Genomic DNA, 14,078 nt, shown 5'->3' on the forward strand with positions numbered 1-14,078 from the left:
CTACCCTGGCTGCAGCTGATCTGGAGAAGCAGCCCTTCCTCCCCATGTCAGCTGCCTATTCTCATGGAAAGATGAAAAACTTTGCTGCAGAATCCAGAGTTGCCAGCCCTTTGAAGGTCCCCAGCCCTTTTGCATCCCTCCAGGCCTTTGCAGTTCTCCAGCCTGCTTACCTGTTAACTGCCCATGTGGCACTCCTTTTGGCTATTTCCCCATGTAACCCCAACCCTTGCATATCTCTCTCTAAGCCCTTTGAAGACCTGTAGTTCTTTTGCATAGGTGTAAACTGCCCTTTTGCCTACTTTACCTTTGTACTTTTATTATAGAAGCAACTGGAATATGCTGGATGCAGAGCAGATTTCTGTGGCTAACCTGATGCTCTCACATAATGTCGGCCGTTTTGGAATAAACGCTCATATATGATTCAACCCTGTCTCTGCTTCATCGCTCGAGTAGTGACAGGCAGCACGCACCTATTGTTTGTCCGGTTACAGGAGGACTGGGACCCCTGGGTGAAAAGAGAAACTCACAGCAGCGCAAAGTGGCTCAGGATTACTAACCTTAACAACTGACGAGTGAGAGGTAGATGAGGAATGACAGAGGATGGCAGGTGGGTGCCACGTGGTGGCTGGCAGCCAGGGCAGATCCTGGGTAAAGAGATGATGCATGCAGGGCAGAGGATGGATGGGTGACCAGAGATGATATGCACACAGGCAGGTAGTGGACAGATGCCCTTAGAGAGGCGGACAGCAAATGCTGGTCTCCAGGCCTTGCATCCTTGCCCAGGAGGTCCTCTTTCCCGCCAGCAGTGTGCAAGGGTCCCTCTGTCCCGCCCCTGGGCCTGTGCAGCTCCTCTCTGATAACATCCTGGCCTCTCAGCCCCCCTACTTCCTGAGCCAGGCTGTTCTCAGAATTAGAGGGGCGCCTCTCTGAGCGGAGCTTTGAGCCTGGCCTCTGGCTGCATGAGGACAGAGAGGTGAGGGCCTCAGAATGTTGGGGGCAATATACAAAGTCATCCCGAGGAGGAGGAGACGCCCAGCTGTGCTGTCCCTGGGATGGGGAGATGTGGGTAACTGACACTCTGATTCCTGTCTGGCTATCTCCTGTCTGAAGGCCCAGGAAGTCCCCATGTCAACCTGGAGGGGCATGGAGGACGCCTGTGCAGAGGCTTGTTTCCAGAAAACGCCCTTTGCTCTCCCCATCACGTGTCCTCTGGAGGCAGGGAAGGAGAGCAGGTGAAGATCCCAGGCTGTGCCCTGGGTGAGGGGCTGGCAGGGAGGGGCAGAATGCTGAGGTGCTGGCTGGGGAAGGGAATGCTGGGTGGGGAGCCCACGCAGGCTAAGAGCTCACGTGGGCTGCGCTCCTGTGCCCTGTTTCCGGGGTGAGTGGGCTTAGCTTGCCACCCACAGCGGGTGCTCCTGGGGCTTAATGCACGGTCCCAATTTGGTTTTTTAAGTTTGCTTTGTCCTGGTTTTCTCAGAGACCTGGAAAGATTCAAAAATATCCTCAGCACACCTACAACCCCTGTGGTCCTTTCGTTTCAAAATGTCCAATGGTTGCAGAAGCTTCCTCAAATTTTTGTAAAGCCTTTACTGTTGGGAGGAGTACATTTGTCCCCCTTTCCCATCATTGACCTCTTCTGGTCCACCCCGCCACGCCTCTACCCCTCCCACCTCACCCAGCTATTGTCTGTGATCAAGGGTCATGCATATATGCATACAAATTCCTTGGTTCAGCTCTTCCCTCCCACACACCCTCCCCCGCCTTCCCTGTGCTGTGGCAAGGTCTGTTCCATGCTTCTGTGTGTCCCGCCTCTTCTTGGACATCAGTTTATTTGGTTCATTAGATTCCCCATATGAGTGGGATCATGTGATACATGTCTTTCTCTCACTGGCTCATTCTGCTTAAAGATGGCAATAAAATTCATCTTTCCCTTTAACTAGTGTTTGCCCTAACCTGTCAACACAAATAAGCACCCTTTAAATTTGCCCATTGCAGTCTCTAACTTCCTTTTGAAAGGAAGGATTTATTTTTTTCATACTTTTGGAAGTAGAAATGGACTTTAAGTAGGACTAGCAAGGATTTATTTTTTTCATACTTTTGGAAGTAGAAACGGACTTTAAGAATTTTTAACAGTGCTATTGACCCTAGATAATGGCAAGTGCTGTCAAGGAATTTTTTTTCTTTAAGAAAACTTAGGTTAATGGCTGTTTCCCTGGGCAGTTGTCACTCTGGTTAGAGATTGCTGGGTGGGTGAGGGGTTGCATTGCCTGTCAAGGGCAGGTACTCATGTTGAAAGGTGATCTCCACCCTCAGTGGGGTCCCTGGGGGTGGCAGCTAACCAATCTAGGTGTGTTCTTTCTCTCTCTCTCTCTCTCTCTCTCTCTCTCTCTCTCTCTCTTTCTCTCTCTCTTCTTTCTCTCTCTTTCACTCCCTCTTCCTCCTCTTGCACTCTCTCTGGAAATGAAAGGATGAAATATGTCCCAGTGAGGATTAAACAAAATCTTTAGATAGATATAGATATAGATATAGATATAGATATAGATATAGATATAGATATAGATATAGATATAGATATAGATATAGATATGTGTGTATGTGTATATATGGATATGTAGATATTTACTAGATTTTTTAAGTCCAGAACCTACCGACACATCCCCTAGCTGCTTATTTAGGCAAAATAGTGCATTTCAAAAGAGTGAACTCTTGAACACTGTACCTCAAAGTTACCATAGTTTCCCAATGGAATCTTGTCTTGAAAAATGGCGCATTTGTTGGTTAGACCAGTGCTCATTTTGTGCTCTAGGTTACAAAACTGCCATTCTTTACAGATGACATGCACTCCTTACATGCACTCCTTTTGTACATGGCATTCCTTAAAGACTCCATCATAAAACTGTTACATTTATCCAATACGTTAGGCAAAATAGCTGGATATAAAATTAACATGCATAAATCGGTGGCATTTTTATAAACAAATAATGAAGTCACAGGATGAATAAATAAGAAAAAGTATGGCTGACCATTGCAACAAAATACTAAGATACTTAGGTATGAACTGAACCAAGGAGGTAGATACCAGTACCCAGAAAACTACAGGTGCTTGCAAAAAGAGATGCAAACAAATGGAAGCATTTACCATGTTCATAGATAGGAAGGGTTAACATCTTTAAACTGTCCGTATGACCCAAAGAAATCTGTAGGTCCCAAGCAATCTCTCTTAAAATAACAATGGCTTATTTCAGAGATCTAAAATAAATACTGGAAAAATGCATAAGCAACCAATGAAGACTGATTTCACACAGAAATCTTGAGAAAGGAAAACAAAATTGTAGGGGGATCACAATTTTGTACTTGTACTGGGTATCAAGTTATACTACAAAGCCATTGCTAATAAAAGAGCCTCCTTCGTTTATATACGAAGAACAGACATGTTGATCAATGGAACAGTACAGAGACTCCAGAAATCTCCCAGAGCCATTAAGCTCAATTAATATTTTACAAAGGGTAAAAGGGAATACAATGGAGTGAAAATAGTGTCTTCATTTAATGGTGTTGCAAAATTTGGACAGATATACGCAGAAAAATTAAGCTAGATCACAACTTACACATCCTATCTAATAATAGAAAAATATGCAAATTGACCATACCTCCGACACACCCACAAGCCACGCAGCTGTGCTATGTTTGCACAATTGGAACACTATGTAGGTGTAAAGAACAAGGCTCTCTTTCCCTTAGAAACAGCATGAATCCTAGAGATTATTATGATAGGTGAACTAAGGCACTCAGAGAAGGACAGATCTCTCATTATTGCATGCACTTATATGTGAAATTCAATCACAGAATCGCTGGACGGATAAAATAGAACCAGAGGCATGGAAACAGACTGATGAAGGATATTGAAGGGCCAGGGTGGGGCTGACACAGGGCAGAGTGGGACTTTGGTGGCCAAATGGGGACAGAGGTTCCAGTAATATTCTCAACAATATTAAGGATACAATATAAAAATACATATTTTTAAAAGTAAGCTCATGTATGTTGCTTCACTTGAATATTTGAAAGGCAGTCTAATAAAAATGATATTCTTCGGTTTATAACTAATGTTTTGCTATGTGCCTATTTTTAACCATTTACAGCACAATGGTGGAAGTAGAGAGACTTAGGAAGCTGTTTATATGAGGCCTGGATATACGGAGCAATGCAAAAACTCTTGAAACGATGTTTGGGAAATTTGGTCCCTTAAGAGAAGGTATGTCTTAGAATCAAAATGCCTACCTGCTCAGACTAAACATATAGCAAATAGTAACATTGGCCACATATGATGCGACTATTTTTTCTTCTTCAAAGTATTAGGAAAACTTCCTTCTCCCTATTCAGTTGTGAAAGCACTTCTAGCAATGAGTTAAACATTTTGTTTTAGGACACCCCAAAAGCCAGAGAGGATGTTATTGGACAGCACCCTGAGTGGAAGGGAGAGCACTTCCCGCCTCTCCCTCAGTTCTTGGCATGTACATGAGAAAAAGTTCAGCAGAGTGTTAGGAAGCAGCCTTGTAGTACCATAAGGAACCTTGTAAAGAAGCAAAGCTAGCAAATTTATTAAAAAGGCAATGCGGGCAAGTCTATGGAATTTCACCTTTGGTAAAGCACAGGTGTGCTCTTAACTACCCTGGCTTGCCCAGTGAGATTCAGGGGGTTTTATAAACCCTTCATTCTATAGGTTTCAAGGTTCCAGTATCTTGGGCACAGACTGCATATCAAGGTCTCCTTTTACTTGTTGTGGCTGTCTCAGAGTTGATGAGAATGTCTGACAATTTTTATCTTGGCAGTTCCCAAGACTGTTGACATCTTTGCTTAGTGACTGAGATAAACTCCTCTTTTCCCCCTTTCCCAAGACAGCAAGCTGGTTTGTTTAGTAGGGAAGACAAAACTCACCCTTCTTTTCATTCCCCTTCTCCACTCATGCCTTAGCAGTCCCAGGCTGACTTAGCTATTTAGTCTCTCATGTGGGAAGAGACGTGTTAGCCATTTGTTCTCAAGTGTCCCTGGCTGGGGAAGATTAAGGTCTTTCTGCAAGCTGTACAAACTGGCCATGCTTGATTTTCTTCTCTCAGGTTCTCTATTCCACTTTCCCAGGAATCAGTCTTAGCTCCTTGCAATCCCAGGCAATAAGAAGGAAAAGTAAGACATTGTGAGTTTGTTGTGGCGATAATTCATGGAATGTCATAAGATAGCTTAACTGTGGTATTTATTCCCTGTATATTTTTGGGAAGGTAATGAAGATGTAAAATGTTGTGAGTTTTCTTTTTATAAAAGGTTTCAGAAGATTGGTACTATACTGTGTCCATTATACCAAATTAAGAGCCTCTGAGAGAATTTCTGAAAAACTAAGAGACTGAAAATCTCTAATAGGTTATATTTTATGTGACATGTGACATTTAACATTGTAAATTCCAGTACTTTTGATAAAGGATGGAGCAAGAAACAAGTCCAGAGGCTTTGCTTTCATTAGCTTTGAGAATCCTGAAGATTCTACTATAGATGCCACCAAAGAAATGAATGGAAAAGTAAGTATTTTAATAAAATTTAGCACTGTGATTCAAGTAATAGTATTTCCAGGCTTCTGTCTTCTCATTTTCAAAGTTCGATAATGCCATATGAGCCATGATTATTTAGCCATCAGTTTTCTTTTTGTCACACAAGTGCTCGAGTGTTGGATTGGAAGGATGTTGAGATGTCTTTTTCGCAAAGCAAAATACTACATTAAACTTAGTTACTTTAGTATAGGAATACAAATGTAATTGGGCTTTAAGCCTTTAAAGACCTTGCTAATTTAGAACAGCCTTCCCACCCCAGAAAGACAATGACAACATAAATCAGGACACTGTTGGTAAAAAGCTAATGCAATTGATGCAAACATTTCTTAGCTTTAAAGAAGTTCACAAAGACAAGTTGGAATAGATGACTTCCCATTACTTTGCGGAAAAGGTCTTGAAAAGTTGCTATGTGTAGTGCCTTTACCCTCAAGTGGGTATTCATTTTTTAAATGTATTTGTATTGATTTCACAGAGCAAGTTAGAGGGAGAGAGAGATGGAAACATCAATGATGAGAGAGAATCATTGATCGGCTGCCTTCTGCTGGTCCTCCACTGGGTATTGAGCCAGCAACCGGGGCTTGTCCCTTGACCAGGAATGGAACGGTAACCTCCAGACTCACAATTGGATGCTCAACCATCTCTGAGTCACAGCAGCTGGGCTAGGTATTCAGTTCTTGAAGACAGGAAATGATGTGAGCAAGTAGACGGGATGTGTCATAACTAATTGACCTTCCTTCCTGCACCTAAATTTTCTGAGGTTAATTATGTTTTTTTTATTTTTTATATTTTTTTACTGATTTTTCACAGAGAGGAAGAGAGAGGGATAGAGAGTTAGAAACATCGATGATAGAGAAACATCGAACAGCTGCCTCTTGCACAACCCCCACTGGGGATGTGCCCACAACCAAGGTACATGCACTTGACCGGAATTGAACCTGGGACCTTTCAGTCCGCAAGCCGAAGCTCTATCCACTGAGCCAAACCGGTTTCGGAGAGGTTAATTATTTTTAAATCGTGCAACCAGACTGATTTTTGTTAAAAAAGTATATATATTATGTTTTGATTTATTTTATAGTAGGGAATGAGATTTATTTTATAGTAGGGAATGGGAGTTCCTTTTATTGAGTCTTTAATGTATGAGTGAAGGAAATAGTCTTATTCTTCTTTGATCTTAAAGTCTAGCCAAATGCAAGTGTGTCCTATTTCCTTCCAAGTTCTCGGTACTTGTACAAGTATCTCTGAAAGTCACTCCATTATGGTCTCTTTTGGGTACATATATTCTTTGTTTCTATTATATTTTCAAACATTTCCAATACATCCTACCATTATTTTAGCCTTGTTCTTTTGGATTTATTAAGAATCACTCTTCCCCAGGACAAGGAAACATATGCGGATTTCTACATTAATAACCGAGTTTGTGGTTTTGCTACAATTTTTTTAAATTTCTTTATTGATTAAGGTATCACATATTTGTCCTCCTTCCCCCATTCCCATCCCACTCCCGTCCCCACACATGCCCCCACCCCCCTGTTGTCCTTAACCGCCGGTTAGGCTCATATGCCTGCACACAAGTCCTTTGGTTGATCTACCCCTTTACCCCCACCCTTCCCTATCCTCCCCCCGAGGCCCGACATTCTGATCCATGCCTCCTTGTTTCTGGGTCTGTTCTTGTTCATCAGTCTATGTTGTTCATTATTTCCCCTATATGAGTGAGATCATGTGCTATTAGAAACACACTTATACGAACCGAAAATGAGACAAGCAATAATGGTTATGGTGACAGGAAATTGCTACAATTTTTTAATCTTATATTTAGTTAATTTGTGTATATACTCATTATACCATATATTAAGTTGTTGATATTTCAGTGACTTCTAGTACATAACTCACTTATGTCCCTGTCCTTCATTTGGAGAGCTTGGTTTATGGTACTTTGAAGAAGGTCAGTACATATTGACCTGTTTACCTTTATCTTTTAAGGTTGGGTGGCAGCCAATAGTTGGATTTGGCTCATGATTTTTGTTGAGTTCAGAAGTTCATTTATTTGATTTATGAAGAATAGTTGATGTTTTTCCTAGGTCCTAAGCACAAGAAAATGTACTTTGTGTAGATATCATTCCTAAACTAGTGTTCCAGTGCACGGATTCCTGCCCATTGAAAGGGAATTAATTAGAAGGTGGTTGCTGGGCTGGAGTGGGCAAGATGGGCCAGACATGCCTTGGAACCAACCTTCCGAAATCCCTCCCAGCTCAGCAGCACCTGGGGTGGTGCATGGCTCAAAGTCATGTGCAGAGTGAGCGGGCTTCCCTCCAGCAGGTGGGATCCCTAGGCCTGGCCTGTGGGGATCAGGCCAAAATTGGCTCCGACATCCCCGTAGGGTCCCAGATTGTGAGAGGGTGGTTCTCAGGTAACGCACCCTGGAATCAGGCTCCCTCCTCTCTAGTTTCTTGGTGCATCACCAAAAAACTCCAGCTGCCAAGTCACCACAGCTCAGCAGCTCCTGAATTGAGCGTCTTCCCCCATGCACATAATACCGACCAGTTGGACAGTTGGACATTCACTTAGCCATATATATATAGACTAGAGGCCTGGTACACAGAATTTGTGCACTGGAGTGGGGTCCTTCATCCCTGCCAGCCCCTTCTCACAGTCCTAAACTCCTCAAGCGATGCCCTACTGATGGAAGGGGCCATAAGCTGCAATCTGGCCTCCCTCTGTGGGAGGCGACCAGCTGATCAGAGATCGGCACTGCCCCCATCACCCCTTCACTGCTGCTGCCTCTGACCTCCCTCTGGGGGAGGTGACCCTGTGATCAGTGAAGGCAACACCCCCATCATGCTTCTCCTGTTGCCATAGCCGGCCCCAAGGCTGCCTGAGGCTCGACCATTGCAGCCACTGTGGCTTGCCTGAGCCTCACCCGGCCCTCATTGCCTGAGCCTGGAGCCCTCGCAGTGGCAGCAGCCATCAAAGGCTTGCCGGAGCACCTGGCCGGAACTGGGAAAGCAGCAGTGGCCATTAGTGGCTAGTCGGAGCCCCGGGTTAGCCCTGTGCAAGTGGCAGTGGCTATCAGCCATGAGCTTCCCCATACATAACCAATAGGGTGCACTCTTCTGGTGATGGGCAGATCGCATCTTACAGGGTTCTCGCTGCAGAGGAGGGTGAAGGTCTCCCTCCATCCCTGGATAACTTAGTCCAACTGCTAGAGGAAATGCCCCACATTGGTTGCCTGGACACCTGGAGGCCACCACCAATTCCTGACCCTGAAAAAGAGGTGTTTGAGGTGACCTGGGAGTTTGAGGAGCTGCAGGAAGGAGTTGCCTTTCTCAGAACCCCTGATCTGTGGGGCTGGAAGCCAAGGTTGTGTGTGGCCGGGCCTAGAGCTCTTTACCATTGAGCTCAGACTGTCCCTCACCTGCCTTTGCTGGGCTTTCACTCACTCACCTGCCTTCGATACTTGGCTTTCCCTCACTAGCCTTTGCTCCTGGTGCAGAGATTTCCCTGCAGAATGTCTCTGCTGCCGCTTGTCCTTCTGGGCAATCAGCAGCAGCCAGTGGGTGTGCTCACAACCCTTGCAATGTGGAGAGTATAGGCCACCCTCAGCCAGGCCCCTATTCCCGGCCCTGTCCCAGACACTACAAATCTCTGCCTTCTAGCCACTGCTGCACACACAGCCTGCTGATGTGTTGTTATGTGATGGCATCCTGGCCAATTTGCATATTACCGTATTATTAGATAGATGTCTTCTTTCAAGTGGTATTTAGTAGCCTGCACACTGTGCTGCATAATGATTCTGAATAAGACAAAATCCCCATTTATTGTGCACTTATTTTCTATGGTAAAAATAAGAAATATGCAAGGAAAAGTAAATAAGTAAAATCATGCACAAAAAAGATAAGAGGAAAATATGGGAGGTAATTATTTGTAGAGGGAGTATGATCAGGAGGTAGTGTTTTTATTTATAAAATTAAGGGGGTCAAGGTCTATTTGCTGAATCTCAAACATTGGGAAGGAGGCAGTGGTGCATACATATGTGGAAATATTTTGGACTCAGAAACCTCAAGTGATTCCTTAAGGTGGGAACTGTGTCTTGTGGCTGTTTAGTGTAGTGTCAGGGCTCATCATTGCCAGACATCGTGGTGGAATACATGGCTTCAGATTGGTTTGCAAAAATAGTGTCAGACATCCAAAAAGTTTTATGTGGAGCGATTACAATGGCTTAATTATGTTTAGTTATGTTGATTTGGCTAAAAAATCAACCATCATAAAATTATTGGGAGATTGGGAATGATATATATATATATATATATATATATATATATATATATATATATATATATATATATGTAAAAATCCAGCGTCTGTGATGACCAGAACGACTGGTTGCTATACACCCACTGTGACCAGTGAACTGGCCCAATCTGGGAGTGGGGTTGGCAGCCAACTCCCCTATGGCCCTTCCCCCTGTCTGACCACACCCCTGCTCAACCCCCTACCCAATAGGGCGCAGGGCTGGCCAGCCAACTTCCTGCAGCCCCTCCCCCCGGCCAGCCCAGGCCTGATTGGCCCATATCTGTGTGGGATGGCTGGCCAACCTCCCACCATCTCCTCTTCCCTACAGGCCTGGCCCCAACCTGCCTCAGTTGGGTCCAGGCCGGCCAGACCCCACTCATGCACAAATCTGAGCACTGGGCCTCTAGTGTATGATAATCAAAGTACTATATTTAAAAGGTGTATATCGAGGAACTCATTTTTTAAATTCTTTATTGTTTCAAGTATTACACCTACTATATGTCTCATTCCCCCCCATTGTGATCTCCCTGGCTACCCACCCCCCCCCCCTCACATGCCCTCACTTCCCTAGTGTCTGTGTCCATTGGTTATGCTTATTTGCATTCATACAAGACTTTTCATTGATCTCTTACCAACCCCCATGCCCCCAGCCTTTCCTTTGAGGTCTGACAGTCAGTCCCACACTTCTGTGTCTCTGGATCTATTTTTGTTGATCAGTTTATGTTATTCATTATATTCCAAAAATGAGCGAGGTAATGTGATATGTTTCCTTCTCTGCCTAGCTTATTCTGATTAGCATAATTTCCTCAATGTCCTTCCATGCTTTTTGGAATGGTAAGAGTTCTTTCCTTTTTACAGCGTAGTATTCTGTTATGTAGGTGTATCCCCACAGTTTTTAATCCATTTATCTGCTGATGGGCACTTAGGCTGTTTCCAAATCTTGTCTATTATATATTGTGCTGCTATAAACTAGGCGTGCATATATCCTTTCTGATTGGTGTTTCTCATTGCTTGGTATATATCTCTAGTAGGGTGAGTACTGGGTCAGATGGGAGTTCCCTTCATAATTTTCTGAGGAAACTCCATAATGTTCTCCACAGTGGTTGCACAAGTCTGCATTCCCACCAACAGTGCAGGAGGGTTCCTTTTTCTCCACATAATCACCAGCACTTGTTGTTTGTTGATTTGTTGATGTTAACCATTCTGACAGCTGTGAGATGGTATCTCATTGTCATTTTGATTTGCATGTCTTCAGAGATTAGTGACTTTGAGCATGTTTTAATAAGTCTCTTGGTCTTCTATATGTCCACTCTTGTAAAGGGTCTACTCAAGTTCTATGTCCATTTTTTATTGGATTGTTTATCATCCTTTTATTTCGATGGGTGAGTTCCCTATAAATTTTGGAGATTAGGCTCTTATCGGATATAACATTGGCATATCCATTCTCCCATGCAGTGAGCTTTCCTGTTTTTTTGTTTTGTTTTGTTTTGTTTTGTTTTTGTTTTTGTTTTTTTTTTGGTGTTGTTGATGGTTTCTTTTTCTCTGCAGAGGATTTTTTCGTTTGTTTTTTATTTTGATGTAGTCCCATGTGTTTATTTCTTGCTTAGTTTCCATTGCCCTAGGAGTTGCATCAGTAAAGAACTTCTATGAAATATGTCTGATATTTTGCTGCTTTTAGGTGCTTCTAAGATTTTTATGGTTTCCATCTTACATTTAAGTCCTTTTTGCTTTTTGAATTTATTTTCCTGTATGGTTTAAGTTGGTGGTCTAGTTCCATTATTTTGCATGTATCGTCCAATTTCTCCAACACTATTTTTTGAAGAGACTGTCTTGACTCAACTTTATGCTCTTGCCTCCTTTTCAAATATTAATTGAGCATAATGGCTTGGGTGTATTTTGGGTTCTCAGTTCTGTTCAATTAGTATATATGTCTGTTCTTGCGCCAGTACCAGCCAGCTTGAGAACAATGGCTTTGTAATATTGCTTGATAACTAGTATTGTGATCCGCCAACTTTGTTCTTCTTTCTCATAATGTGGGTATTCTGGGTCTTTTTAAATTTCATTCTAGAGACTTGGTGCATGAAATTCATGCACAGGGGGGGGAGTACCTCCTCAGCTCAGGCTTCACTCTCTAATCCGGGACCCCTCGGGGGGATCGGACCAAAACCGGCAGTCAGACAACCCTAACATAACCTGGGACCTCTGGTTCCTAACTGCTCACCTGCCTGCCTTCCTGATTGCCCCTAACTGCCCCTCCTTCCAGCCTGATGAACCCTAACCTCCTCTGCCTGCTGGGCTGATCGCTCTTAACTGTCTACCCTGCTGGCCAGGTTGCCCCTAACTGCCCACCCCCCCCAACACTGGCCTGGTCGCCCCCAACTGCCCACCTCCGCAGGCCTGGCCGCCCCCTACTCCCCGCCCCAGTCATCAAGTCACACCCAAAAGCCCACCTCTACTGATCTGTAAACCCCTCACTGCCCCACCTGCTGGCCTAGTTGCCCCCAACTGCTACCCCCCACAACTGGTCTGATTGCCCCACACAGCCTGCTGTTCAGTTGTTGGTCATTTCTCATTATCCCACCTGCCGGCCTGATCACTCCTTGCAGCCTGCTGTTCAGTCGTTTGGTTGTCCCTCAATAACAATCCTGCTGGCCTGGTCGCCCCATGCAGTCTGTTGTTCAGTAGTCTGTCTGTTTGTTTTGGTTTTGGCGGCCCTTGGCTTTTTATATATTAGGATTAATTTTTGCAGACTTTGTTCTATGTCTGTGAAATATGCCATTAGTATTTTAATGGGCATTACTGCAAATCTGTAGATTACTTTGGATAGTATGGCAATTTTAGTGATGTTGATTCTATCAATACATGAGCATGGTATATTCTTCCATTTGTTTGTCTTACTCTCTCTTTTTTCAATGCCCTGTAGTTATCCAAGTATAGGTATTTACCTCTTTAGTTACGTTTATTCCTAGGTATCTTAATTTCTTTGTTGCAATGGTAAATGGGATTGTTGTATGTTTGTTGTTTGTTTAGTTTCTCTTTTTGTGAGTTCATTATTGGTGTATCAAAATCCATAGAATTCTGGGTGTTAATTTTGCATCCTGCTATTTTGCCAAATTCATTTAAGTCTAGTAGTATTTGATGGAGTCTTTAGGGATTTCTATGTACAATATCATGTCATCTTGAATAATGACAGTTTTACTTCTTTTCCAGTTGGAATGCCACTTATTACTTCTTTTTGTCTTATTGCTGTGGCTAGCACTTCCAGTACTGTTTCAAGGAGATGTGTTGAGAGTGGACATTCGTGCATTGTTCCTGTTCTTAGGGGAGATGGTTTCTGTTTTTGCCCATTGAGTATGGTGTTGGCTGTAGGTTTGTCATATAAGGCTTTTATTATGTTGAGGTGTGATACCTCTCTTCCCAGTTTGCTCGGAATTTTTACCAAAAATAGCGTGTTGGGTTTTGTCAAATGCTTTTTCTGAATCAATTGATGTGACTATGTGATTTTTTATATCTCAAATTGTTTATGTGATGCATCACTTTAATTGACTTGGGGATCTTGTACCATCCTTGTATCCGTGGAATAAATCCAATTGGTCATGGTGTATTATCTTTCTAATGTAAGGCTGGTTCAGATTTGCTAGAATTTTGTTGAGGATTTTAGGATGTATGTTCATCAGAGATATATTGGCTTGTAATTCTCTTTCTTTTAGTGTCTTTATCTGCTTTTGGGATTATGGTAATGCTGGCTTCATAGAAAGAGCTTTGAAGTGTTCCTCTTGAATTTCTTTGAAATAGTATGAGGAGGATAGGTTTTAGTTTTTCTTTGAATGTTTGGTAAAACTCACCTGTGAAGTTGTCTAGCCCAGGGCTTGCTTTTTTGTTTTGTTTTGTTTTGATTTCCTGGAAGGTTTTCAATGACTGTTTCAATATTTTCCACATTTAGTGGCCTATTCAGATTCCTTTTATTCCTCCTGATTGAGTTTTGGAAGATTGTATTTTTCTAGGAATATATTTATTTGTTCTAGGTAGACCAGTTTGTTGGAATAGAGTTGTTCATACTATGTTTTTATAACCCTTTTTCATTTCTGTGGGTTCTTTTGTTATTTTGCCTCTTTCATTTCTGATTTTGTTTATTTGGGTCCTCTCTCTTTGCTTCTTGGTGAGCCTCAATAACAGTTCATCAGTCTTGTT

Source organism: Cnephaeus nilssonii (assembly GCF_951640355.1).
Source record: "Cnephaeus nilssonii genome assembly, chromosome: Y".
Lineage (NCBI taxonomy): Eukaryota > Metazoa > Chordata > Mammalia > Chiroptera > Vespertilionidae > Cnephaeus > Cnephaeus nilssonii.